Here is a 25,874-nt window from a genome sequence, read left to right as displayed (position 1 = left end):
TCATCCTCTCCTTCATTGTCAGAGATGGCCTGATGAAGATTGTATGGAGACAAAAAAAAAACAAACGATACAAACAGAGGACAAAGAAAATGTGATTATAAAAAGAGGCTGGTGCTCTGCAGAGTGAGCTGTGACAAAGAAACAGAAAGCAGCTAAACCTGCGTCTGACAAATCAGTCATTGATGTAATTTACTCAAACGAGTGGACCCACCTCCTCATCACACTCCTCAGGTTCCTCCTCTTCCTCAAGCTTTTGGGAAGAAGCGGCATCGTAAGTAAATTATTATTAAAAACTAGACTTTGTTTCTGGGAGGGGAAAACTGGGAGGAAGAGGAGGAAGAGGAGTTCAGTCTAAACACACACACAGGGAGGAAAAGGGTTTGACTGATGGGTTCAGGCTGAGTTTGGACTGGATGTTTGAGGAGTGAAAAGAACAGACATACCCTCTCCTCCTCAGCAGTTATCTGTAGAAAAAACACACACACACACTCACTCACACTGTGTTCCTTCATAACAATGTACAGCGACTGTGGAACTTTCACCTTTTTTAAACCTCTGCTGCACCTTTTGCACTTTTAACCTCAAACACGTTGAGCTATTTTTAAGCTGGATTACAGAGCCTTCTGCACATTATGCATTCCCACATGCATCTTTAATTCAGAGACATGATGCTGCAGGATGTCCCCTCACACAGAGCAGCTTCTACTTCATTTAAAAGAAAACGTGCTGTTAAAAACCGAACGCTGATTCTGCTGCTGCTTTCTCTGTGGCCCCTCTGTGATAACCGACCACAGTCATTCACCAGTCTATTCCAGTTTATTCTGCATCTGTTGGTGCCGTCCCCTAGAAACCCAGCTCAAACCCACAGAGACCAGAGTCTATTTGTACAGAACAGAAAAAGAACAAGGAGGGGCTGAAGAGAATCTGTCTGAAACTAAACAAAAGACGCTAAAAATCAACAGTACTTCAAGTTACACATGTATTTTTTTCATGCTGCGCTACAGTCAGTGTCCTTCTTCATATGATATTCAACTGTCCTGCTTCTCCGATGAACCCAGATACATATAAAACAGTTAAACTGCATGAATCAGGTCACACCTGGAGGACGGCGGGGTGACCCAAATATGAACATCTATTGTAGGTGTTTGAACAGATAAAAAGGCAGACTGGGAATTTCAATACGAGTGTTTGAAGCTCGAACAGCCACCAGTAAATGTATCTCCACTAGACAAAGCACGGCCGGATTTAAAGTCTGCGTGGAAAATAAATGTAGTGTATTCACACCAACGCATTGCAAACACTCAGGATGTTTGGTCGACTACAGAAACAACAGATGGTGATGTTTATGTGTGATGAGTAGGATGTCCCATCTGGTCATTAGGCTGACAAACACGCCTATAAAGGCTTACAAAAGTTCACAAACAGAACTTTTGTAAGCGGTGGAGGGCTGGATGGAGGCTGTAACTTTGAGATAAGATAAGATAAAACTTTATTAATCCCGAAGGAAATTCTTGCTTTGCTCCAGATGTTCACCACGAGGTTCATGCACCCTGTGAGAATGTGATCTGCAGATGTTTTATTTTTAGCTGCTTTTGTGGGGAGCCCCGAACATCTTATACGCACGAAGTTATGACCACAGGAGGGCGCCACATACACACTTGTTGTTTCCAAGGCCCGGAAACATCAGCTTGTTTTTATCTTCTCCTGATTTTTTATTATTTAAGAGTTGTAAGTTTATTCTAACTTCAACAGATCATCATTTCCCACTGATCCCGTTCACACTCACCTGTTTGGCTCCCATCGACTCAAACATCTTCTCCAACATGACCCTCATTTGTTGGATGTTGTTCATCAGCACGCAGGGCTAGAGGGGGGCAGGAACACAAGGAGGAAAAGAAGAAGAAGAAGAAGAGCAAGGACAGGACGTTAAATAAAATGTGTGTTAGCTCTCAGAGGGTTTGGTCTCAGAGATGATCCCCTGAGGGAGGTTGGTTGGTAACATGGTGCTACAGGAGTACTCACTATCTTCTCCTTCTCGCAGTAGGAGGGGAAGCTCTTGGTGAGCAGGGCGCAGTACTGCAGCAGCACTTTGGTGATCGTCTGCAAAAAGAACAAGATGTGTGTGAGCCAGCCAGCTGTAACATAAATATGCAGCATGGATCTGAAGATTTTTGGTTTGTAACTTTCAAGTTATTAAATTGTCAGCAGCTGACGTTGTGTTTCTGTGTTGTACGGCGCAAAAAGAGCAAAAACGTGAAGTTTACACAGACTTTTTCAGTTTGTTTAGAATAAAACCTCCACGGGCTCCTTAATAAATCAGCAGGTTAATGTATCTGTTGCAATGGAAACCTGAGGACAGGAAATGACAAAAACTGAGCTTGTTACTGTTATCTGTTACCTCACAGCATCGTGGGCTCACTGAGAGATTTCCCTGCTTTCTGCTGAGTCAGCCAGACGGCACTCCCATCCATTAAACATGTGGCCCGATAGCTGCCTGCACCACTTATTCCCTCTCTGTCTGTCTCTTTAAACTCCTCTGCAGCTGTCTGTCATTTAGCTGTCAGCTCACACAAGACTGAAGTGTTGTTGCCTGGATAAGGCAGCGGGAGAATAAAGAACTGGTGGGTGATAAGAACAACGAACTGAAGGCACAATAAAAAAAGGAAGAAAAAGAGAAGAAAAGCTGCGGAGTCCACAGGAGAGCAGATGAAAAACAAACTGAAGCTAAGAGGAGAAGATGAAAAGCCAGAGGAGGAGATTAACGTGAGTGCAGTGGCAGAAAATGAAAAGCGAGTCAGGGGTTGGGGACAGAGAGATGGACAGCTCAGAATGATGGCTTGCATTAGCCATTCTTTGTTTAATGAGTCCTGTATCGACCGAGCCATCACACCACACACACACACACACGAGTCCACTGCAGAGAGAGGTTTGTTAGATTTAATGGTTGTGTCTAAAAGCAACTGACTTAAATTAAAATATGATATCAAAGCTTCAGTTGTGTAACACTGCTGTATGCTGCGTATGTAACACTACGCGAACGAGTTGAGAGTCATTAGTCGGTATCTCAGAATGAAAAAAGAAATGATGAGTTATGACTTAAAGGTAGGGTAGGAGGTTTTGAAAACTCAGTGAGAGTCAGCCAGATTTGGAAAGTAAACACACGCCCCTTTCTCTTGGAGCTCACCCCGAAGCCACGCCTCCAATCACATGGACGTGCATCACCTGAAGACGAGCTGCGGTCTGTGACTTCGGCCATCATGCACGTACCTCTCTGGTGCTCGCAGAGCAGGAAGAGAGTGACAACCAGCCAATACTCAGCACAGGGTCTACCTGGAGGATTGGCTGATGTTTTTAGTGTTTTATAGCTTCCACAGATGATTCATATTCTCCGCTTTAAAGCGAAACTGCCGAACTAATCGGCTGCTATCAGATTGTAAAGAGAAGTTACACTAATTTAACAAAACGTGCATCAGAATGAAATCTCCTACTCTACCTTTAAACATGGAGGAAACTATTAAACTCATCATCTTTGCACCAGTGATGAAGTGCAGTCATGAAAAAACATATAATCCCTTCTCTCCATGCAAGATTCAAGATTCTTTACCATCACTGTGAAGATTCAAGATGAATCTGTGACCCCACAAAAAGACATTATATGTAACTAAGGTCTGTCTGTGCCGTCAGCCGTAGGTTTATGACTGCCGCCATGTTGGCAGCGTCACAGTCCATCTAAACTCCCAACACAAAGGGGTGGAGCACAAGTGGAGTTAACGTTATAAAATGTAGCTATAATAAAAAGGAACTTATTTATATAGACCGAAGGAGATGTGTACTGAGCTGTAAACGTGTTTATTTCTGCTGAAACGTTGGGACATTTTAACATTGGAGTCTATGTGGATTAATTCACTTTTAAAGCCTGCCCACCAGAGGCCGCTGGGGGAACTGCACATTTAGTCAGCTGCTTCATATAGTTTTCTCTCTATGGCCACCAGGGGGCTCTGTACATGCATAAGCCTTTGTACCTAAAAACCTTTGCTGGGGTTAAAACCATAAGAAATAAGATGTGCAGTCAGTTTAAATGAAACTACACAAATTACACTACTGAAGTCATGTGACCATGGTGTAGGATAAGATTAGCATTTTAGTTCTGGTGGGTGTATTGAGGGTTAAAAATTTTTTTTAAAGTGGCTCCAGTCAGTATAAAAACTAAGAAGCTGAAAATGATGAAGGAAGTTCAGCTTCATCAAACTGGGACCAGAATGATCAGCTGTTGTTTGTAAAAACACTGTCCCTGAGAGTCTTAGCCTCACCTTTGCAAAGCGTCGGCTATACTGGGCCATCACCGCGGGGTCAGGACAGTCCAGTTTTTTGATGATCTCGAAGCTCTGGTTGAGCTGAGTGAAGATGTCCACCACCGAGCTGGAGAACAGAGCGTGCTCGGATGTCTGCTGGAACTGCAGGTGGAGGGAAAAAAAAGAAAAAAGAGGACAAATTATGATGTTTTCGACCACCGACAGCACAGACTCATACGTCCTCTGCTCCTGTAATCGAATCCTGCACTTGAAATGTTTCTCATCCGGGAACACTGCTGCACTAATCATATATTCCTCCTGCAGAATTCATCAGCTAAATGGCTCAAGCTGAAACGTGGATGGAGCTCAGAGGGATGGTGTGACTGGCTCCTGCTGTTGGGTTCCTAGAAAATCTGCAGACCCATCCCTGGTTCTTTAAGAGGCAGAGGAGGCCAACGATCACTTAACAGCTGCTCCAATAAAATGTCTCTCTAATGGAAAGAGTTACGTGAGAAAGTAAAGAGGAAGAGAACATAAACAGAGAACACACATTTAACTTGGAGAATTTTCTGCAAATTCCCCTGACTAGCACATTGCTAACATGAGCTGGTCCAACAGACAGTGCTAAAATGACCCACTGACATGTTACACACTGTACACAAATGTTCCTCTCCACCCCAGACTGCACCTGTAAGCTGCCTTCCTGCGTAGCTTCCCTGCTGTCCCCAGCTTGATGTTTCCATGGCAGCTCCAGGGTGAGCTCCACACAAACATAGCGAATGTGCTCAAAGGAGATCAAACCTTGGGTTTTTCTCAGTTTGTGTGAGTTGCTGTCACTCATATAGACCAAAACACACACAGGTTGCAAACACAAAGGCAGCAGACTGTGCTGCAGTGCAATGATTACAGTCAAAACACGTGTGGCTGACATGCAGAATGTCTCTGTTTTGACATGAACATAGACAGCAGGGCAGGAAGAAGAAGCACGGCCCCCTCCCTCCTTCTCCCAGCCTCATAAAGTCTGTAAGGTCATCATAAGACTTCATGATGAAGCAGCAGATCAGCGTCCGCACCCACCACGCAGTGAACACACTCCTCTAATGACCATTAAAAACATTTGGGTTGCCTCAAAGCGAATGAACAGTCAGACTGTTCAGTGACCAGCAAGAGCAGAAGGAAAAGACGCCTCAGTTCCCTGCAGCTTTAAGACCCACGGGAGGCCGAAGGACAACCTGTCCATCACTGTCCTACACCTGAAGGAATCGAAGCATCCATTAGACAGTCTGTGAACACAAAGGTCAGGACTGAAGCTGCCTCTCACTCTGCTGTATTGAACAAAGCTGCTCTTTTTACTGTTGCAAAACAACTTGGATGGTCTGTGCAGCAAATGTATGTTGGTATATGTTGTTCTTACCTTAGTGTCTCAGTTTGGCTTTGTGATGCTATTTTTTGTCATCAAGAGATTTCAGAGTTCAACACAAATGTTGTTGATGCTCTTATGATTAGATTGAATAGTAATTCTTGAGGTTCACCTCTAAAAAAATGAGAGCACCACATGTTATTTCATTATTTTCACAGCCTCCACAAACCTGTTTTCTACTCTCCTCTGCAGGTCAACTGCAGAAAGCAGATGAGGCATTTTTTTATATACAGATGCAGAATAAAGTGTTTTGATGCTTTTACATGTTTTAGATGCAAATCAAGGACCAGGTTCTGAAGGTAAGCCTCTAACTGAAAACCTTCGTGCTCACAGAAGGATTGATTTCTGACCACGATGCCGCCGACTCACCCCTTCTCTTTTGTCTCTCTCCAGCGCTCCCTGCATGAACTCCATCGACACCTCCTCGTTCTCAGCCAGCCAGGCGAGAACAAACTGGACAAACCATCTGGAACAATGAGCACACGCAGACTGAAGTCAACGAGGGTTACACACACTTCTTTCTGTTATTCTTTCTATTATCTTTTACTGTCCAAACCCAGAAACTGACCACAGTATGGAGGGGAATGATGGGACAGAGGCGGGTGTGTGTGTGTGTGTCTTACGCTGGATAGTCCGGTACTGTGTCCTGGAAGGTGGGCAGGTCCTTCACATACTCATTGTAAAGCCATTTGACCTTAAAGTGCAGGTTCATGTAGTCAGCAGTCTTACAAAGTTTATGCTTCTCGTGCTCTGAAAAAAAAAAAAACAACCACATACAGAATCCAGTGAACACGTGGAGTCTCTGCTTTAGCTCAGATTTGTGGGGATGAGTGGGAGATGAACACTAAAGCTGAACGTTACTATAAACCTGTGAAGTCAAGCAGAGCAGAGAGTTCTGCAGCTGCATCACTACACCTGATACCGTCCACATTTATACTGTGTGGTTCATTTTTAATATACAAATAAAGATGCCAAACACGCAAAAACAAACAGAAATACACACTTTCTCTCTCTCTCACAGTCTTACCAGCGTAGAAATCAACTTTGCGGATGTGAAATGTGGTGGGAGCTGAGATGGCAACAGAATTATAAAAAAAGAGAGATGACTGAGATGAGAAGGCTGCATGTTAGAATATGAAACACACACCAGGAGACAGACACAGAATAACATGGGTCTGAACTGCTGAACACAAACGAGCTAAACTACAAAGAGTTCAGAGTTCTACAAGGAAAACAGTTACTACTACATGCTTCAGTGTTCCTGAAAATGCTTTAGGACACTAAAGTCCATGTCAAACATGAGGCACTGTGAAGAAGAGTATGAGAGCCAAATGCCATAAAAAAATCAGAACCAAACCAACCAAAGAATAACTGTTAAATCGATGAGAGAACAATATAAATGCATATATTTATGAGATAAACACACTTTTAAATTGTTTATGAGGAAATTTACAAGAAAAGAATAAAAAATTATATATAATAAATCCTTGTATAAGGAATAAATATTTAAAAGAGACCACACACACGTATATATATATATATATATATACGTGTGTGTGGTCTCTTTTAAATATTTATTCCTTGCGTATATTTGAGTGTGTGTTGCTGCAGGGTTTGTTTTGCAGGGCAGCTCAGAGGTATGACCCTGATGTTTGATGTTGTTGTGAGAACAGTTGGCAAACACATGCAGCCTGTTTTTGTTAGACCTGGTCCCAGACTACAACTTCAGCTCTTTCCCCTCATTTTGTGATACCACACACACACACACACACACACACACACACACACACACACACACACACACACACACTCTTCTGACTGTGTCTCATCAGCAGCTACATTATGTTTTGTCTATAATCTCACCGTTGTTCCAGCGGTAGTGGTCAATTTTATCCAAAACTGAAGGAGATGTCAAAGAGAGGAGACAGAGATGATGGAGTGAAGGAAATGAAAGTGTGATGGTACAGCAGACACACACGCACGCACGCACGCACGCACACACGCACACACACACACACAGTCTTACCTTCCAGGGCATATTTCATGTCCTGAGCAAAGAGTGTCCACATGACCTCAGCGCTGACTTTACCCACGTTGAGTTCCTGAGGAAACCTAAAGCAGTCGGACAGAGAAGGAAAAGTTACTCTGCTGGGCGGTGAGTATTGATCTAACAGCTGATCAGTGAACAGAACAACAGCAGCCTTCAGGCATACACAGACATGCAACAGAACTCTTAATATAAACTTAGGAACAAGTACATATTCTATATAGGTATTAACACTATGTCTGTATTTATCAATATTTATCAATACTATGGTGATGTCAGGCAGAACTGACTGGTTGATGATGGGTGTGTATGAGTTCTTGTCTTCCTCGATGATGGACACGATGAGCGTGATGAGTTTAGGCCAGAATTCAAGATTCTGGATGCTGGGTCCCTGCTCCTCAGGCTGGCTCTCCTCTTTCTTCTCTTCTTCCTCCTCTTCCTCCTCCTCCTCATCCTCCTCCTCTTCTTCTTGTTCTCCATCCTCTCCTGCCTCCTCTCCCTCTGCTTTCTCCTTCTTTTTCTTCTTCTTTTTCTTCTCTGGCTCGGCCTGCAGGTAAAAGAAAAACACAGGACAAACACACTTGCAATCAATTGTCTGCATGGAATCATTGAGTATTTAGTATTTAGTATAGTATAGTATTTAGTATTGGTGAAATGTTCAGTATTCTGGAGAGGAGATGCAGCCGTGTTCATCCCTGCCAGCGTGCTCTGTATTCGCTGTGGTGAGACCTGTTTGCCGTTTGATTTAAAGGTTTTAATATGCACAGGAGACTTTTCAGGAACCACTCACAGCATCGTGTGTCAGTGACCCTTTGTAGTTTACTGAGAGCTCGCCAAACGCTGCCTATATATTGTCATTCTGTCATCATCAGACAAAAAGCCTCCAGGGGCGACTGTGTGAAGCCGGAATGAAGATCAGCCAGATGCCACGAATCCCTCTCGCCTAGGGTTTGAAGCCCATCAAGATGGATTATTGTGTCACTGTAAGACTGTCCCAGGTTGACTTTACCAGGTTTTGGTTTATGAATCATGGTAAAGGGGTCATTGTGATGTAGCACGCCTCTAGTGGTGAAGAGGAAGCTGAACCAAGAGGCCAAGCTCTGGATTTACCAGGTGTTTAACAGCCCTCATCTCCATGGAGGTACTTTGGACAATGAGGGATGATTTCTCTCCCTCTCTCTCTCTCTCAAAGGACCGGCGGCACCACATTGAGGGGATCTCGTGTGGATAATTTGAGGACCTCTTTGGCTAAGAGCTTGTATTGTCATCGTATAGGAGGGCATCTTCAGTGTTTACACACTTAAAACCGTGCAGGTTTGTCTGTTTTATGGAACAGACTTTGCTGAAAAGTTCCGCCTGTCACAGTGGAGCTCTCATCCTCTTCTCCATGTTTACTTTCCTTTAGGATGGCAATGTTCTTCCTGCACATCAGGCGACCACAACAACAGAAAAAGCTTTCTCCTCACAAGCAGCAGCAGCTGGAGCTCCAGCCTTGGACCTTTGTTTTTTACTTTACTTTCAAACACCAGATTTGTGCCTAAAAAGGAGAAAACAAATCATCATCATGTTGATGTCTTACCGGCTGGACGGTGGGCTGAAACTGGCGGTTGAAGAGCTCCTGACAGTTGTTGAAGATGTACTCGTAGGTGGAGTTCAGACACGCCTTGACGCAGTCCCGCACCACGTTGGCCGCCCTGGGAGGACTCTGCAGCTCCAAGACCTGCACATGAGGGTGAAGGAAGGTCAGATACAAGCTGTGTTTGTCTGATTAACTTTTTCCTATGTTCCTACCTTCATCCTGAAGAAGGTGATGCTGGTGAGGAGGTCCACAGTTGATTTGAGGTCGCTGAGGCGAGGCTTGCTGCTGGCCGGGAAGTTATTCTGCACACACACACACACACACAGACACACAATCATAGTGGTTGTCAGTCAGGGGTACGGTTCACCTAAGCGTTAACGTCTGACAGAAAAGGAACTTTGTGATTTCAGATGAGGTAACAATCTAATTCTTTATGCTCGTGGTCAGTCCACTGTGCATAAATGTGCTGCAGAAAACCACTCACTCTGTACATGGAGAGGTCGATACGCAGCGAGTTGTGCAGCTGGTCCAGGAGCTTCACGAAACGATCTCTCTGTTGGAAAAAGGAAAGACAAACCTCAGAGGTGCTGCTTAAGCAGGGAGAAGGAGGCAGGCCTGTGGAGCCTGTGTGTGTAGAAGAGCTGAACTGATCCAGAGAGAGTGTTCCTATTTGGAAAGGCAGTTTTCACTTTCTTAATGTCAAACACCTCTTTGTAAAGCAGTGTAGTACATGTGACAAAGTACCAACACTGGACTAATTTTAATGAGATTCTGTCCTCTCATTGAAATGACCAGTGTTCACTTGTGACCTGTGTTAAGTAGTCTGAACATATACTGCTGTCCAAGTGTGCTGTATGGGGGGAAAAAAAAGGCAAGAAATGGTGGAGAAGCTTGTTGCAGATGTGGCAACTGAGCTTCCTGCTTTTGCATATGTATTTACTGTCTATGGTGATAAACTGACTGTCACATCGTTAGAAGATTCCACTCTTTTAACCAAGGGGAAGATGAAGAGGAGCAAATGAAAATCCAGCAGCACCATAAAGGGCTGGGAATTGAGCAGCACCAAATGCTGCAGTTCCATGCACAGCCTCTGGGGGCAATCTCCAAAAATCCCCATAGACCTTCTGCTCAAACATCCAGCTTTACAGCAGAAATAAACATGACGGTTAATGTAAAGAGAAAGAGAGCAACAAAAGCACAGTAGAAGAAGTAAATGATGACGTATCGCCATCCCCTTTGAACGACATCAATGATTCAGTGTTTGTTGATGAGTAACACCACTTTCATTGTGTAACTGCAGCTCTACAAACAGGTTCTTAGTGTGACTAATACAAACATATTGAATGGGGTAATAATAGGAAACATGTGCAGCTGAAAGACAGTGAAAATGTTTCTTATACAAACCATCAGGCCGACGTATGATCCATTATTTTTTACATCGCTAATACATAGAAATACATCACATAGTTCCTCAGCATTTCTGTTATAACAGCCTTATAACAGTTATATGTCTCTCTCTCCTTCATCCTCTCTGTCCTGTCCTGTCTCTCTTTTCTTCTCCTCCTCTACCCGGCTGACTGTCAGCAGTAAGGTTCTTCCCTATGAATCGGGACCTGCTTGAGGTTTCTTCCTGTTAAAGGGAGTTTTTCCACTGTCTGCTTGCTCGGGGGTTCAGGCTCTGGGTTTCTATAGAGCGCCTAGTTGATTGTAAAAGGATTGTAAAATTGGATTAATTTGAATTGAATGATAAAAATACAGCAGGGAGGGCTGAAATCTCTCTTTCCTGTCAGCAGAGACTTCGGTCTGCTCGCTGTGATCGGAGGCCAGCCACCTGAGCTGCAGCCAGCCGAGGTATCCCCAGCTTATTTTTAGTTTATCCATGATTTCCCCCTCATATGCTTTGGCAACACAGCAATGTGTTTACATGGCAGAGCTATAAAGCAACCTGGAAGAGGGAGAGCTGTGGCTGATGGAGAGAAAACGAGGAGCAGAAGCATTTATTTACATTTATTTACACACTCGTAAATGTTGAAAAATGAAATGCGTAAAAACTTCTTGGATGTCATATCTCTGTTTTTCATGCTTGCATAGTAATTAGTTAGTCCACGGTTGGAAAGGATTTCCCTCTTTTGTTTTTATCTCTGGATGTCCAACAATACCTGGCACCAATGTCCAATAAAAAAACAAAAACTGCCAAGTTCTCCTCAACCTGCTGAAAGTCTTTCAAGTCTTTCTGTTGTTTGCGACTATCTGTGCGTCCCGTGGAGGCAGAAACAATGAAAAAACAGTGATTACTGTTTATAAAAAGCAGACTCACAGAGGGACCAGCTTTGTGAGTCATGAACATTACTGAGTTTTGTTTTGAAAAGAGGAACAGAAAGAGAAAGAGAGGGAGAATCCACCAGAACCAACACGACACAGCTTCACTTTAACTGTGAAGTCTGCTGCATATTCTAGAGCTTTATGGTCAATTAGGAAACACAAACAAAACAACCATACTTTCTTTAACTGTGTTCAAAATCTGTGTTACTAATGAAATAGGCTGATGAAGATTTTCAGTTATTTTTCATGCAAGAATGTGAAGCAGCTGCTGGATTAACCCAAAATGTGCCAGGTTTGGTTACAAAGACTGTCAACATTTTACAGGAATACTAATTTAACTGAATATTAAAAAGTCTTTTGGCATAAAATATGTGTACTAGATGTACTAGGCAGCTAGGTATCAGCAGGTTAGCTGCCTGGCTAACATAAACATGTTATTAGCAGTAAAAACCGATCAATACACATTAGCAGGAGAAGGTGCTGTCACATCAGCTGGATCCTCAGACGGATCAGGCACCCATTAATAATCCTAACACCTTTCCTCTGAAATAAAACGTCCACAAAAACAACGACACGTCCTCACGTTGATGAGTTTCAGACTGAAACAGCACCAGGCAAGGACGAGAGCTCCGCTTTGACCTTTAAAAGACAGCACATCGTCACACTGTCCTTCCCTGTAGCAAAGCTACCCTCGTCCTCTACCACACACACACACACACACACACTTCCTCTTACACCCCGTGCTGGTAATAATAATTATAATGAACTTACTGTACCTCCTCCTGTTCACACGCCTCGCGTCCTCTGCTGCTCTGACACGATTTATGTGACCGTAAAACACCTGGCATGTGTTCTGTGCTGATAAATCTCTGCTTTAATGGGGAATAATTAATACTTGAGGCCTGAAAGCTTCACCTGACAATTAACTAAAGTAGCCTGGAGGAAAAAGGGAAGAGAAACGGCTGACTTATTAACCCTTTTTTGTATTATATCAAGCCAAATCATTCTGCCATTATTAGCAAGTGAGACGTGTTATAAAGTTATTGTTTTTATTGCTTATGTGGCATTTAAACCTTTTCTTTTCTCAGCCATAAATGTCTCCTGTGTATAATCAGTGGGACTTTGCCACCTAAAAATATTCAGACTACATTAAACACATTTGCTCTTTGCTTTTGTAAGAACTTGTCCTCCTGCACTGCTGCTGCTGCTCTGAGCGCTAAACATCTTTTGATGTTTAAAGTCCTGCACCTCTGTGGAAACAACACAGCCATGGCTGCAAGGACAGAGGCCTCTGAAAAGACATCCTCCATTAAAAAAGAAGATTCATAAGATTTTAAATACACTGGAATCACACAGCTGACATTAACTTCGAGAATTCACTGGTGCAAATCCAATCACACCAATCATAAGTATTTATCCATAATGCAGAATTACTAATAACACTTTGGTTTTTCATATTCTCACAACAACATTAACTGCTGTACACCACTCATAAATTCACAGTTCAGCTGCGTTCTGTGTGTCTTGTGGATGATGTTTACTTCCACCTTCTCTCATATATACTTCTTTTTATCAGATGTTATGTTTGTTTGTCACACTTGTGACTTCACTGATGGTTTACAAGAAATCTCAGCTTGCACAGAACACACACTGTAGAACTCACTTTCCTGCATTACAACTACCAGGTTGTATATAACTCTTTCAAACATTACCCATAAGCCCTTGCAACCAGTACTTCAGAGCTGGCTACTACTACTAATACTGTGAAGTGCTCTTTTCTTTTCCAGCAGCACTGTTCTGTACGACCCACCTGACTCTTTCACCCAAAAAAATAATATAACAGTACTGTACTGGATTAGAATAAACAAGGACGCTACAGTTAATATGTTGATATATTTAACAGCAATCTGACAGTGAGGAAGAGGAGGCAGAGGAGTGCAGGGAGGACAGGCTCAGGTTTACAAGGTAGGATAAAAAAAAAAATCAACTTATCGCCATGGCAACATGGGTGCAGTGAAATTGGCTTGGGTAGATATTCAAACAAAAAAAGCAATAAAGGAAAGGAAAGAAGAAATAATGTGTGTGAGAGGACGCGCAGCAGCACCAGAGAAGAGACGTTAGTGAGGCCTAATGATGAAAAAAAAAAAAAAAAAGAGTCTATGTTCAATGATTTAATTAATAAGTGTGGGATCTCCAGACCGGACTGGATGATGTTTCATTCACGTCTGTATTTAACGCTGAGTCATGCATTCATTACTGTCACATCGTTTAAGTGTCAAACATGGAAAGAACGCAGTCAATCAATTCAGCGATCAATTCAATCAATTCAGTAAGTGAGACAAATACAGTTAGTCAGGCCATCCTGCGGCTTTCTACTAAACAGACCTCCGCTGCTCTGACGCTTTAACAGAGGACCAGTCGGCCCGTAGACGCTCATACATCACTACAGTCTGACTGCAAACAGCAGAACTGCAGTCGGCTCTGCTGGCAAAGATCCCAAGACTCGTTCCGCTCGGCCTCTGGCTGTCATTGGCTCCTGTGGGGGCCGAATTTGGTCCACGAGTTCTACAGAGATGTGTTTTAATGAGGACGACTGTTAGCAGCATGGAGCGTGTCGTTCTCATGGATGCGAAGGAGAGGAGTGTGTTACTGTGGCTTTAAAGCCTGATTCAATCATGTCTTACAAGATCATCCTAAAAGATTAAATCCCAGCCAGGCTCCGCGCTTTTGTTGATTCTCTGTGAGTGCTTTCTCTCCTTCTGTGTTTTAAACCTGAAATCTAATTTTCCAGTTTTAAAAATGAGCGTTTGATCTGCCTTTACGGATTAAAATTCTAAATGACACGGTGATATAAGAAGAACAGTGATAAATGTTTGAGCAAAACCAGTTTGAAAGTAAATTTGACTTTAGAAAATCAGACATCACAGACACATTTTGACTGGAGAGGCAGACTTTCACTGACCATCACTTAGAGTTAGGCATTATAAACACCTGGGTTTAAAAAAAAAAAGTATAAATTCTGCCATGTTAAATCCCCGCATGTTAAAACTCACTGACAAACATTCTGTGAGTTGCTCTGACTTGTGGTGCATTGTGGTAGTCACTTACCCCGAAGTTGGATGCTGCAAACCTGGCTGGAGCAGAGACGTTGGTGGAGGCGGTGGGGTGGGCGTAGAAGGCATTGATGTTAGCCAGCAGGGTGCTCATCACTGCCGGCACCCCAGACAGCATGTACTTAGAGGACAGGCAGGAGAAATGACTGAGGAGGAGAAAGGGAGGTTCGGTAAATACACAACTGATATTATACATATATTTGTTGAACATGACAGAGAAGTTTGGGACCTCAACAAAAGCTCAATTTATTCGATAATAAAAAAAAATCGATATAACATTAGACTCCACAATTGTGCACATAAATGTGCATGAGACTGTAAGTTAGAGATGAGGGAGAACAGGCTTCTTTCACTCACCATTTTCATTTGGCTGAGGGGACAGCCCACATCCTCCGTTCATTATTTATGTAATTAAACCTGTGTGTGTGTGTGTGTGTGTGTGTGTGTGTGTGTGTGTGTGTGTGTGTGTGTGTGTTCAGCTCATCTTTCCTTATTAGATGAGATAAACTAATTGACATGCTGTTTATAGTTCATAACAACCGCCGCCCACCCATCATCATCATCTTCATCATCATCATCATCATCATCATCATCACACACAGGCCTACAAATACTGCACAAACATGTCACATGTCACACACTGACATTCCCACCCCGCACTCACGTCATGGCCTGGTAGATGGACTCGATGCCATATCGCATGGCGAACTCGTCCACGATATCCTGTTGCACTTCATCATAGTAGACCTTCCATGCGTCGTCTCCTTGAGCGTTGGGGATCTTCACCATGCCGCCTCCCTCCACGTCCGTGGAGAAGTGGAACATGTTCTGCACAGAAACAAGAAGCAGACCTCCTGAATGCTCTCATTACTCAGCACACAGACACTGAAGCAGGCCCAAAGAAACACACAGTGATCTTAGTGACACTACTAGCATCCGAACTAGCATCCGTTGCTAGGTGACCTGAGTATATATAGCAAGGTATAATAAGAACAGGTGGAAGAGGAGACAGCAGGTAAAGTTTAAGAGTTTTTTCAACCTGAAACAATAAATCCCTACCCCTACCTCATGGAGGCACGTGTACTGAACATGGTACGGCGCCACCTTCTCCTCGCCCTCGATCTCCACACTGATCTGCAGACGAATGGCCCCAGAAACCGCCGACTTGTCTGTCCTCTTCTCTGTGAGTGAACACACACAAACACAACAACATCATTCAGAGTTGAACTTGGGATGAACTTCAGATCTTAAAACTAAAATAATGAGCGCCCCTTTAACTGCTCTGCTAATGAGAAAACAAACACACACACACTTCATTTCTGAGTGACTACATACCCAGGTTGTACCAGACATCCATCTCTCCGCTCAGTGTTCGGACCTCGATGATGCTCTGGCCCAGGAAGTCGTCAGACTCTCTCTTCAGGCGCTGCTTCACTCGAGACTTGATGTCATCGTCTTCGTCCCAAACCCGCAGCTTGATACGATCTGAGGAGTTGTGGCACTCACTGTGAAGCGGAGGACATGGGCGTTCAAACTACTATTGATTATGTATCAATAACCTCTTTTCGTTTTCACATATTCAACCCTCTGAACCCCTTCTGGGTGTTTTTTTTTCAGATTTTTTAGTCACAATTTCATTTTTCACCACAGCATGAAGTCCTGCATCTCTGTGGAAACAACACGACACTGAGAGAGAGTACACACGTCTTTGTGCAGTGTAGTTATCTGTGCACATCCACACACTGTAAAAATAATTCTAATCACCCAGGTGAAGCCGTCTGTGTGAGGACACACAGCTCCAGCTGAGCTTCACAAACAGGAACTTACAAGCTATACTTTTCCTCCCAGACAGGGTTCAGGTTGCCGTAAATGGTCTTCGTTCTCTTTTTGGTTTTGCCCACTTGAATGGTGACATACGGATCACTGGAGCCCGTCCTGTCCTTGGCCTGGAGTCCCTGCGCACTGACAACTGATCACACACACACAAAGAAAAATTCTGTAAAAATTGCATAAGAAAAACAAACACCTACACTTTGCTATCATCTTTCTGTTTCTCATTGACACACTGAAACATGAGCTTTCACCCACACAGCTCTGCAGAAATCTCGTAACACAATTTTCATGACTCAGGCACAGGCAGATGTTGGGTAACAATATTTCTCACTACTCCACTTACAAAATGGTGTCACCTAATGCTCAGAGCGACAGGTAGACAATGAAGGAGACCTGTGAATGTCACATGGTGCTGTGCGAATCATTTCTGTCACACAGCGTCTGTGCTGTGTTTGGATTCACTCCAGCCTGGTGACAGAAAGCCGTTCTGATAGAAGAAGACATTTCTTTCAGACGGGAGGTCAGCGGGCGGCAAGGAGCTTTTCTCCTGCTGCACGCTGCTGCCGCTTTTAATCCAGGTGAGAAGAAGAACAAAGAGAGATCTGCAACTGATCCTAATGAGGGAGACTATTTATAGCTGCACATCTTAACTGGAGGCAAATGAACTGAACAATATGTGCTGTATGTGTGACATACAGGGAGGTATTAAGGTAATTAGATCTCACAGGCCATGAACTCCAATCAATCAATCAATCAATCAATCATGCCTTGTGTGTCACTGCAGATGTCGACTTTAAAGGAAGTAGCATTGACTTTGACACATAAGAGGAAACTTAAAGGGTTAAAAAACAAAGGTTTCTAAAGAGCCAACCATCCAACCATCGCCGTGTTAGCAGCATCTCAGGCTGACTAAACCCTGGTTAATCCAAATCAGGCAGCACATTTCATGAAATTAAATCTATGTCAATCCCCACAGAATTTCTTTATAACTCAAAATTGATTTTAATAGTATTAGGACTTAAAATTATGCATATTTATGATTCATGACAGCTTTGAGTGACAGACAGATGCTCACAGCATAAGCTTCCTGCTTCCATGACTGCCTGCCTGCCTCAGCTTCATTTGCGCTCCACCTCCTTGCCTGTAGTTGGTGTTTAGGCAGGATGTAATGCTGCCAACATGGTGACAGTCAGTACTTCCCACAAAGACTCAAAACGTCTCTTCAGAAACCTATATTTGAACGTCATAGAAGCTTCGTCTATAGTTACATACTGTCTATGATCCAAATAAAGGTACAGAGGTGGAGCACGAGTGGAGCTGCGGTGGGTGCATCACACACTGCTTGCAGGCAGGTGGACGGTACACAGGTGTGTCTCAGTGGCTTACGTGTTCACTCTGAACTGCAGTTCTAAGTAAACCAGGAGGCGGAGCTGACAATGAATGAGTCTATTATAAGTTAAAGAGACGGCGCTTCTAATCACAGCTTGCCTTTTTGAGCTTGTCAGTCACGGCTATATTTGCTGTCTGTTCATTGAGAGTCAGTGACTGATGCATCTCCTGTGAGCCAAAGGCAGTTTTGAATATTAATTGGTTTAGATACTCCCTGATGAAATGAATGAATTCTTCAAAGAGCTCTCTGCTGTCAGTGCAGCATCAAGTTCCATCACAGCTGTACGAGCTAGAAGTGCGTCTGACGGCCGATAGGACAGAAGAAAACCGAATGTGATGGAAAAGTTTAGCTTCACAGAAGCCTCGACATAAGTTAAAACAACAAGACAAATATACAAAGGTGGTGTCAGGGGTTCCTTTACTCCTTCACAGGGAGTAGTTACTGCTGCAGGAATGTTGTAATGTCTTCACCTGTGGATTCTTTGACTTATTGCACAACCATGAAAAAGTAACAATTAGCCCACGGCCATCAATAAATGAACGAATTCTAACATCACCTCCTAAAACGCCCTGCTTGTGTCTCTTGCACTCACAGAGCGTATCACCGGTGATCGACGAAACAAGGTGTGATGGCTGCCATGGCAACACTGCTGCCACTATATGGTGCGATGTGTCTGGTTGCTCTGGTAACAGAAGCAGCTCTGATAGGCAAAGGGGAGGGGAAGCATCTGTTGTAATTTGTGGCGCCTACAGTTAAAGTTTGTCAGATAAAAAGAATGTGGGGCGGGTAGGGTTTTAGGTTTTTCCTGGGTTAGAACCCGACCTGCTCAGAGCGTTCACACAGCAGCAAACATCTGTGGGATTAAAAAGTGACTTTTAACAGAAGTGGCTGAAACCAGCAGTGATAATAAAAAACCTTCACACAGAGATATGAGTGTTACACACACTATAAGGTTATGGACACATGCTGCTCACAGAGTACCCTGTTGAGTCAAGCCCTGATAACACTGGAAAGATGCATTAACAGGCAGACTAGAAAGGACAGAGAGAGGCAGGAAAATGTTTTGTTTTCCTTCTGAGAATCTGGGTCACTGCAATGTTGAACTGTCCTGTGGTTAAATGTTAGCACTCAGGAGACTTTTTGTGTCTTTGGATGGAGAGAAATCATAAAAATTAGAGTTCCATGCAGCCTGTGCTCAGATGTTTCAGATCTTTTACCAGCAAACGCTTTTTCCAGGTGACATAAAACACATCGTCTTCTTTTACTCTCAGCTGTTCCTGTCAGCGGTCGCCACAGCGAATCATCTGTTACCTCCTAACTCTGTCTGCAGCATCCTCTTCTCTAACACCAACTACCTTCATGTCCTTTTACACATCCACATGTCTCCTGTTTGGTCGTCCTCTTGACCTTTTGTCTGGCAGCGTCATCTCCAGCATCCTTCTACCAATTTTACCCTGACCGTCCACATGTCCAAACCATCCTAATCTGGTCTCTCCGACTTTGTCCCCAAAACAGCCAATCTGAGCTGTCCCTCTGATGAGCTCCTTCCTGATCCTGTCCACCCTCGTCACTCATCATCTTCATCTACCTCCAGCTCTGCCTCTTATCTATCCTCACTGCTACGGTCTCTAAACATTTTTGCATTTCTTACATGGTCATGGTGGACTGTAAAGCCTAAAGCTGGACTCAAGGGAGCTGAAATTAGTAGGAGGAAGACTTGGCATGAAGAGCAGTGCGGGGGCTGCCTCGTATCAGGCAGGGACAGCTGCTGGAGCCGCTATCTGCAGCTGCCAGTTGTTGGAGACATGAAACTAGGAAAGTGTGACGTACCGTTAATGGTGATCTTGGCCGACCATTTGGATGTTCCGTCCAGGACGCTCTGCTTGACGCTCTTCATGTGCTGAGCGTGGATCATCTTGGAGACGTCGAACACTTTCCGTATCTCCTCGAAGATCTCCGGCTTGTTCCTCTCGCGGATCTTCATCCTGTCCTTCATAGCCATGATGATGTGCTGCGTCCGGTCCTCGGCCCCGGTCTTGGAGCTCTTCTCAGCCGCCCCTGAAGGCAGCACACACAATAATAAATACACAACTGCAAAAAGGTATGTGTTATTTGGGTATATATATTACGGACTCTGCAGGCAGTCAGCGTTCAGCAGCTCCTGGCATTTCTCGTGCACTTTGACGCCGCATTCTGCACAGCGCATCCCCTGCCGGGCGATGCCCCACAGCAGGCCTTCGCACTCATAGCAGTAGGTGGGAGTGGTGGCCGTCCACACCTCAAAGTTGTGTGGCGTGGTGCAGGAGATGGGGTAGATGAGAGCCTGCAGGGATTTCTTGTAGACATGGTTTTTCTGTTTTCAGCAAAAGAAAAGGACGAAGAAGAGACAACGTTTAACAAAGGATGAATGCAGGATAGGTGTCTAAGCTGATGATGAATTTGCATAACTGAGCTAATTTTTCTTCTGCTGCTGCTGTCCAGTGTAGGAGGAGTGTAGGAGGAGGTGAGCACATCTCCACAGGATGAGAGAGACACCTTGACAAAGAGCCCAGTTTGATTTGGTAAACACAGAATTTGTACAGGGGGCATGTGAGTCAGGATTATTATGATGCTTTCATTATTATTTTTTTAACACTAACATAGACACACTAGCACCACAGCAATAAGAATAAATATTCAGCTTTGGTTTTATTGTCTTTATTTCTTCTGAATTCCATTTACTGTTTTATCACTAAGACTAAATTGTAAAGAAGTATTTCTTCACTATTTCAATGTTTTTTCTTTGTTTTTGTTTTTTACAAACTGTCAGTGTGAAAACATCTGGAAAGTGTTTATGAACATCAGCACTGGATGGTCTGCACATCTGTTCCTCCCTGTCCACATCATGAAATAATGACCCCACTAACGTTGCTCCTACATGTTAATATTTTACTATATTAAATTAGATACAACTGTATTGATCCCCAAGAGAACAAAGACACAAGACTGTGCAAAGATACAAATAAAGAACAATAAAATCAAATAAAAAGAGGAAAAATAGAAAATACAAAGGTTTTTGTGTTGTAACTGAAATTTGTACCAATTTTGCTGACATTCTTTCAATTATTGATTATAAGGTCCCTACAGAGCTATGACAGCAGGATAATTCACCTTCCTTTACTGTAACAGTCAGACTTCATCTCTACTGTATTATTAGTGCTGCATTCAAGGACCTATGTATCTTATGCAGCTGAATTATTTAAGTTTCTTTTATTATATAATGTAATCGTCACCATGACTCGGCACAGCACACCGCAGGAAGGAACTGTAACAACAAACACGATGCCTGCACCCAGATTACAACCCAAATGTCGACTCAGCAAAAAACTCAGAGCCTGCAGCATACTACTGGGTTTAACAATATGGTGACAAGATAATGACAGCAAGAGAGGAAAAAATGTGTTTGTGTGTAAAAATAAAGTTTGTGTAGGTCCCCATTAGCTGGCATCGAGGTGACAGCAAGTATCCATATCCATAGTACTGTAGCTACAGTGTGTGTGTGTGTGTGTTCAGCTACTCACAAGCTCCTCGTCTTTCAGGGAGGTCCGTGTGGCCAGTGTGTGGGCGAGTCCAGCTTTCCTGGACTGTATCATGGACTGGAAACAAAAGAGGAAAAAAAAAAATCAGTGATGCAGCCGCACAGGAACAAGGCTAAACACACACATACACACATACTGTGCTGAATGTTGTGATCATCAACTAACACTGATTAATTAATCCAAAATAAAAGGGGATTCTTTTACATGCCATCAAGCCATGAAGTATAAATAACCTGCATTCTAAGCTATTCACATCAGTGTTAAGCTACTAGTGAATTATTTCACTTAGTTTCTGACTAAAACAAATCATTGCTGACATATTAGTGGATGTTAACAATGTTTAAGCTGACGCTGTGGACACTGACCTCTGACTTGTTGTGGTTTGTGTCACCCAGACACTGAGGCTACTGTTTTGTTTTCACTCGCTGCGTAGTTTTATGAAATGTTCTAGAGGAACCTGGGGTAAATTCTAAACCACTGTTACATTGTCTACAGCTTCATGAACATTGCTGCTTGTCTGCTAACAACCAAGAAGCCAAAGCGCTGATGGGAAAATTCTTTGTGGACAAAAAAACTGTTTTGCTTAAAAGAGAAAAAGAGGAGGTTTTATCCTATGATGGTTTGAGCTTGTTATGCTTCATCTAGAGCAGGATGTCAGCTTGTCATTATTGATGAAAGCAACCAGAACAACATCATTAATGATCAGGTTTGCAGCGTTAGGAAGCAGCATGACCCCGGAAATCCTGACACATACAGACGTGACAAGAACCTAAGGTGACAAAACCACAACCACTGTTATGACCGTCTATTTATGTCTAACTGGTGGCTGTATTTGCATGTTTTGTTGGTTTACAGTGTCTCCCAGAGATTTTCATTTGTTTTTACCTCTGTTTGGTCTTAACTACGTCCTGTCTGAGATGAAGCACTGATCTAGAACTGATCTTCGTTTGACTCGGGAGGCAACACTTCAAACCAAAGGAAACAAGTGTCTTATCAGAGTCTCAGCGGTGTGTGCCTCCCTAAAGTATACTTTAAAGTAAATGTGAGACTAAAAGGAGAAAAGCCACAATTTACCACAACACTTGAACGGCAGGTGTGTTAAAAACAAAATCGAGCTATCGACCAGCTGAATCACTGCACATGATTAAACTGCTTATTACTAAAAACACTGAAAAGGCTTCTAGCTTTGTGAGCATCAATCTGAGGAGAATGCTAAAAGAATAAGAAGATTATCATTTGTGTATTTGTCTGAATGTTTTTGAAAAACAGATTGGTTTTTGATGTTTTTTGTTGTGTGTGTGTTTGTGCATTTTCTTCAAAGCCATGAAACAAAACTCCACACTGAGCCAATCGAAGTGCTCGGCTACAATCAGGGCCTTAGAAACAAATGGTAAACACAGCAGCAGAAATCCGTCTTCTTTTACTCACCATCGCCTGAGGGCCGACAAACAGGAGGGAGACAACATGTGCAGAGAAAGAAAACAAGGAGAAGGGAAATGTTAGAGACAAACAAACAGGTTTCCCTCCGAGAGGATCAGCAGCCTCAGCCCTCTGACTATTTCAGTGCTTGCAAATACATTATTTCAGAGCAGGCTCCACTGTACATGTGCTTTTTCATCAAGTATCAAGCCGGGGGATTGTAATATGCACAACACAGGCTATTAAGAGACCATTACAGCTGAATCCTTAACTACATCTGTGACCAAGCATTCGCTGCACAGCCATGGCCGTCCAGCAGCTCAGACATCTCACATCTCACAGTATGACCAGAGAATTTTTATAATGGACAGAAGCTCCACTGTCTGGATGTCTCATCTATAGGGGGTGCACTTGAGATAGCCCATCACATTCTTGCATTGTAAACTGAGGATGTTTCCGAGTGAGGAGGATTTCAGACAATGTGCAGCAGGGGGGGGGGGGGGGGCAGGCTGCAGCTGCATTAGACTAGCAAATGGGTAGGACCAGCGGAGATCATCTAGAACCTGAGCTGCTGTGAGACTGGTGGTAAATTTTGCCAAGTCGCAACTTGCAGTTCCTCAAACAGCCACTTGAGGCTGTTGAGTGAGTCAATCCCCAGAGACCTCCATGTTTATAAGTGTAGTTTTACAACAATAACAAAAAAAAACCAGCATAACAGCACGGGTTGAATATGAAAACATTTATACCTTTTATGTTTAGATGGACCAGAAGTTACAGGTGGAGCTTTAAAACAGCTCTTTAGAAATATAGATGACATCACTGAAGGTTTGTCTGTATTTATTTATCTATAGTACTTTTCAAATTTAAAAAAAAATAATCAGGGACAGATTGAAGATAAGGTTCAGTGAAGCCCAGTATTAACATGTCAGAAGGCAGTTATTGTGTGATGTATACTCACCAGCTCACTAACAAGAGGAATGGGCCTTCTCTTGCGGAGCTCTGGCATGCTGTCAATACCGAATGGTGTGTTTCCCCTGCACACAATTAAATACCAAAATCCATTGATCAGTATTATAATGAACAAGTCCAGAGCACACACTGCCATCAGGTTGAAAAGAAACTGACCCTGGTTTGGCCCACGGGTGCTTGCTGGTGTCACCATCTTGATCTCGGCTCTGAAATGAATGAATGAATGTCATAGGTTACACATTTATCCGTATTCTGGCTGACAGTCTTTGTTAGTTTCATGACACTGGTGCATGCACACGCACAAGCACGAGATGAAGAAGAAAGGGAAGAGGGAGTAACAGGACAGAAGCAGACAGAGGTGTGTGTTGGTTGAGTTTCAGTGCCAAAGGGGGCGTCCTGATCAATCAGACTGTCCTCATAAATCTGCTTTCACCTTTATAGGAAACACTGAATATTGACTTTTGTCTCCTGACAGCTAGTAAATAGAATATCACAAAACATACAAACCTGACAGATTTGACCTGTGGTCTGATCAATACTGACCTATTCCTGTGAGGTATTCTTACATTTATGCATTGAGGCTGACGCCTCATACAAATGTTTTCAGGATTAAATGAGCGTTTACAAGAAACTGACAGGAGGCAACAAGAACACAATAAAACGTGAAATCAAATTAAATAAAAAGAAGCTTTGAAATGATAGAGTGTCCAAATAATAACAAGAAGAAGCATTTTTGATGGCATAGTAACCACAACCTGATCTCCATCTTGACTTCCATCTGTAAAAAAAAAAAAACAAAAACGAGAAAAGACAAACAGTCATAGAATCATTGTGGGAAATAACAAGCCACACCCTGGGTCATTCATTTTCTTATAAATACAATGTTAAAAGCAGCACCGCTTTAAGATAGATGGAGTCTAGGGTCATAAATGTTTCATTAACATGTATAATTTATCATGAAAATGACTCTTAATATTTCCCTTCTCCTTCCCCTTTAATGTCAGATTCGCTTTCCATGGAGATAATTAATGCTTTCTAATTCAGCAAATGGCCACGGCTGATGCCTCGCAGAGGAGGAAGGGGACTCATGAGTGGCAGGTGATACATTACTCTCACAGGGGTAGAAAATTATGGTTCAGTTCTAGTGCAGACCGTTTCGTACAGTATACACCCAGGGGAACTTTTGACACAGGGGCGTCTTCATAACCGCTGGGTGAGCACACTTAAAGAGGAAACCTTTTGTCAATGTAAGTGACAGATCAAAGGGCTCTGGCAGCAGTGGGAGGGTTTCATGGAAGCCAGGACAGAGTGATGCTTTTCTGCTCACATAAAAGGTAAAGAGTCATTCACTTGGATAAATTATAATATAGAGCACTGGATCCACAGTCCAGGTTTTGGAAGGCGGAGGCAGTGTGTTGGCATTGGAATGGAAACCCTTTGAATAAACACCATAAGACTGACAGTTAATCTTTGTCTGACAGGGAACCACAATAATTCAGAATGTCGCTGAATGTCGCTTTATACGCTGCATCCTTTGAAGGACAGCAGCGCAACAAGGCTGTTCCACTTCAAAACCAACGCCGGCCAACAAACATTGAACTCTAACAGCTGAGGAGCACATGATTTTGAATGTTGGTGTTACCTAAAACTGAGAGTCGTTGATGACATTCCTACACATGTGAAGAACTGAGGATGACAATGTGTGGGATGAAACAATGAAAGGTCCCAACTTAAAACCACTACCTGGTTCAAATTCATCCTGAGAGAAGGTGGACATGGTCATACTGGCAAGGTTACGTCTGGTCTCCCTCTTCTCCCGCAGAATCTGCTGGAAGCTCCTCAGACACTTCAGCCTACGTTCATCCATCTGGCTCATCTCTAGGGAAGGCTCCGCTGCATCTCCTTCTGGTTT

At 43.2% G+C, this 25,874-nt stretch overlaps 1 pseudogene; it reads right to left on the bottom strand.

Annotated features, from left to right (window-relative positions):
• Positions 1-25,874, bottom strand: part of LOC114440912 (protein unc-13 homolog B-like) — a 114,368-nt pseudogene that overhangs the window by 12,924 nt on the left and 75,570 nt on the right.

Source organism: Parambassis ranga, chromosome 9, assembly GCF_900634625.1.
Source record: "Parambassis ranga chromosome 9, fParRan2.1, whole genome shotgun sequence".
NCBI lineage: Eukaryota > Metazoa > Chordata > Actinopteri > Ambassidae > Parambassis > Parambassis ranga.
Note: the sequence above shows the minus strand (reverse complement) of the source record. Positions and strands in the feature narration are given on the sequence as shown.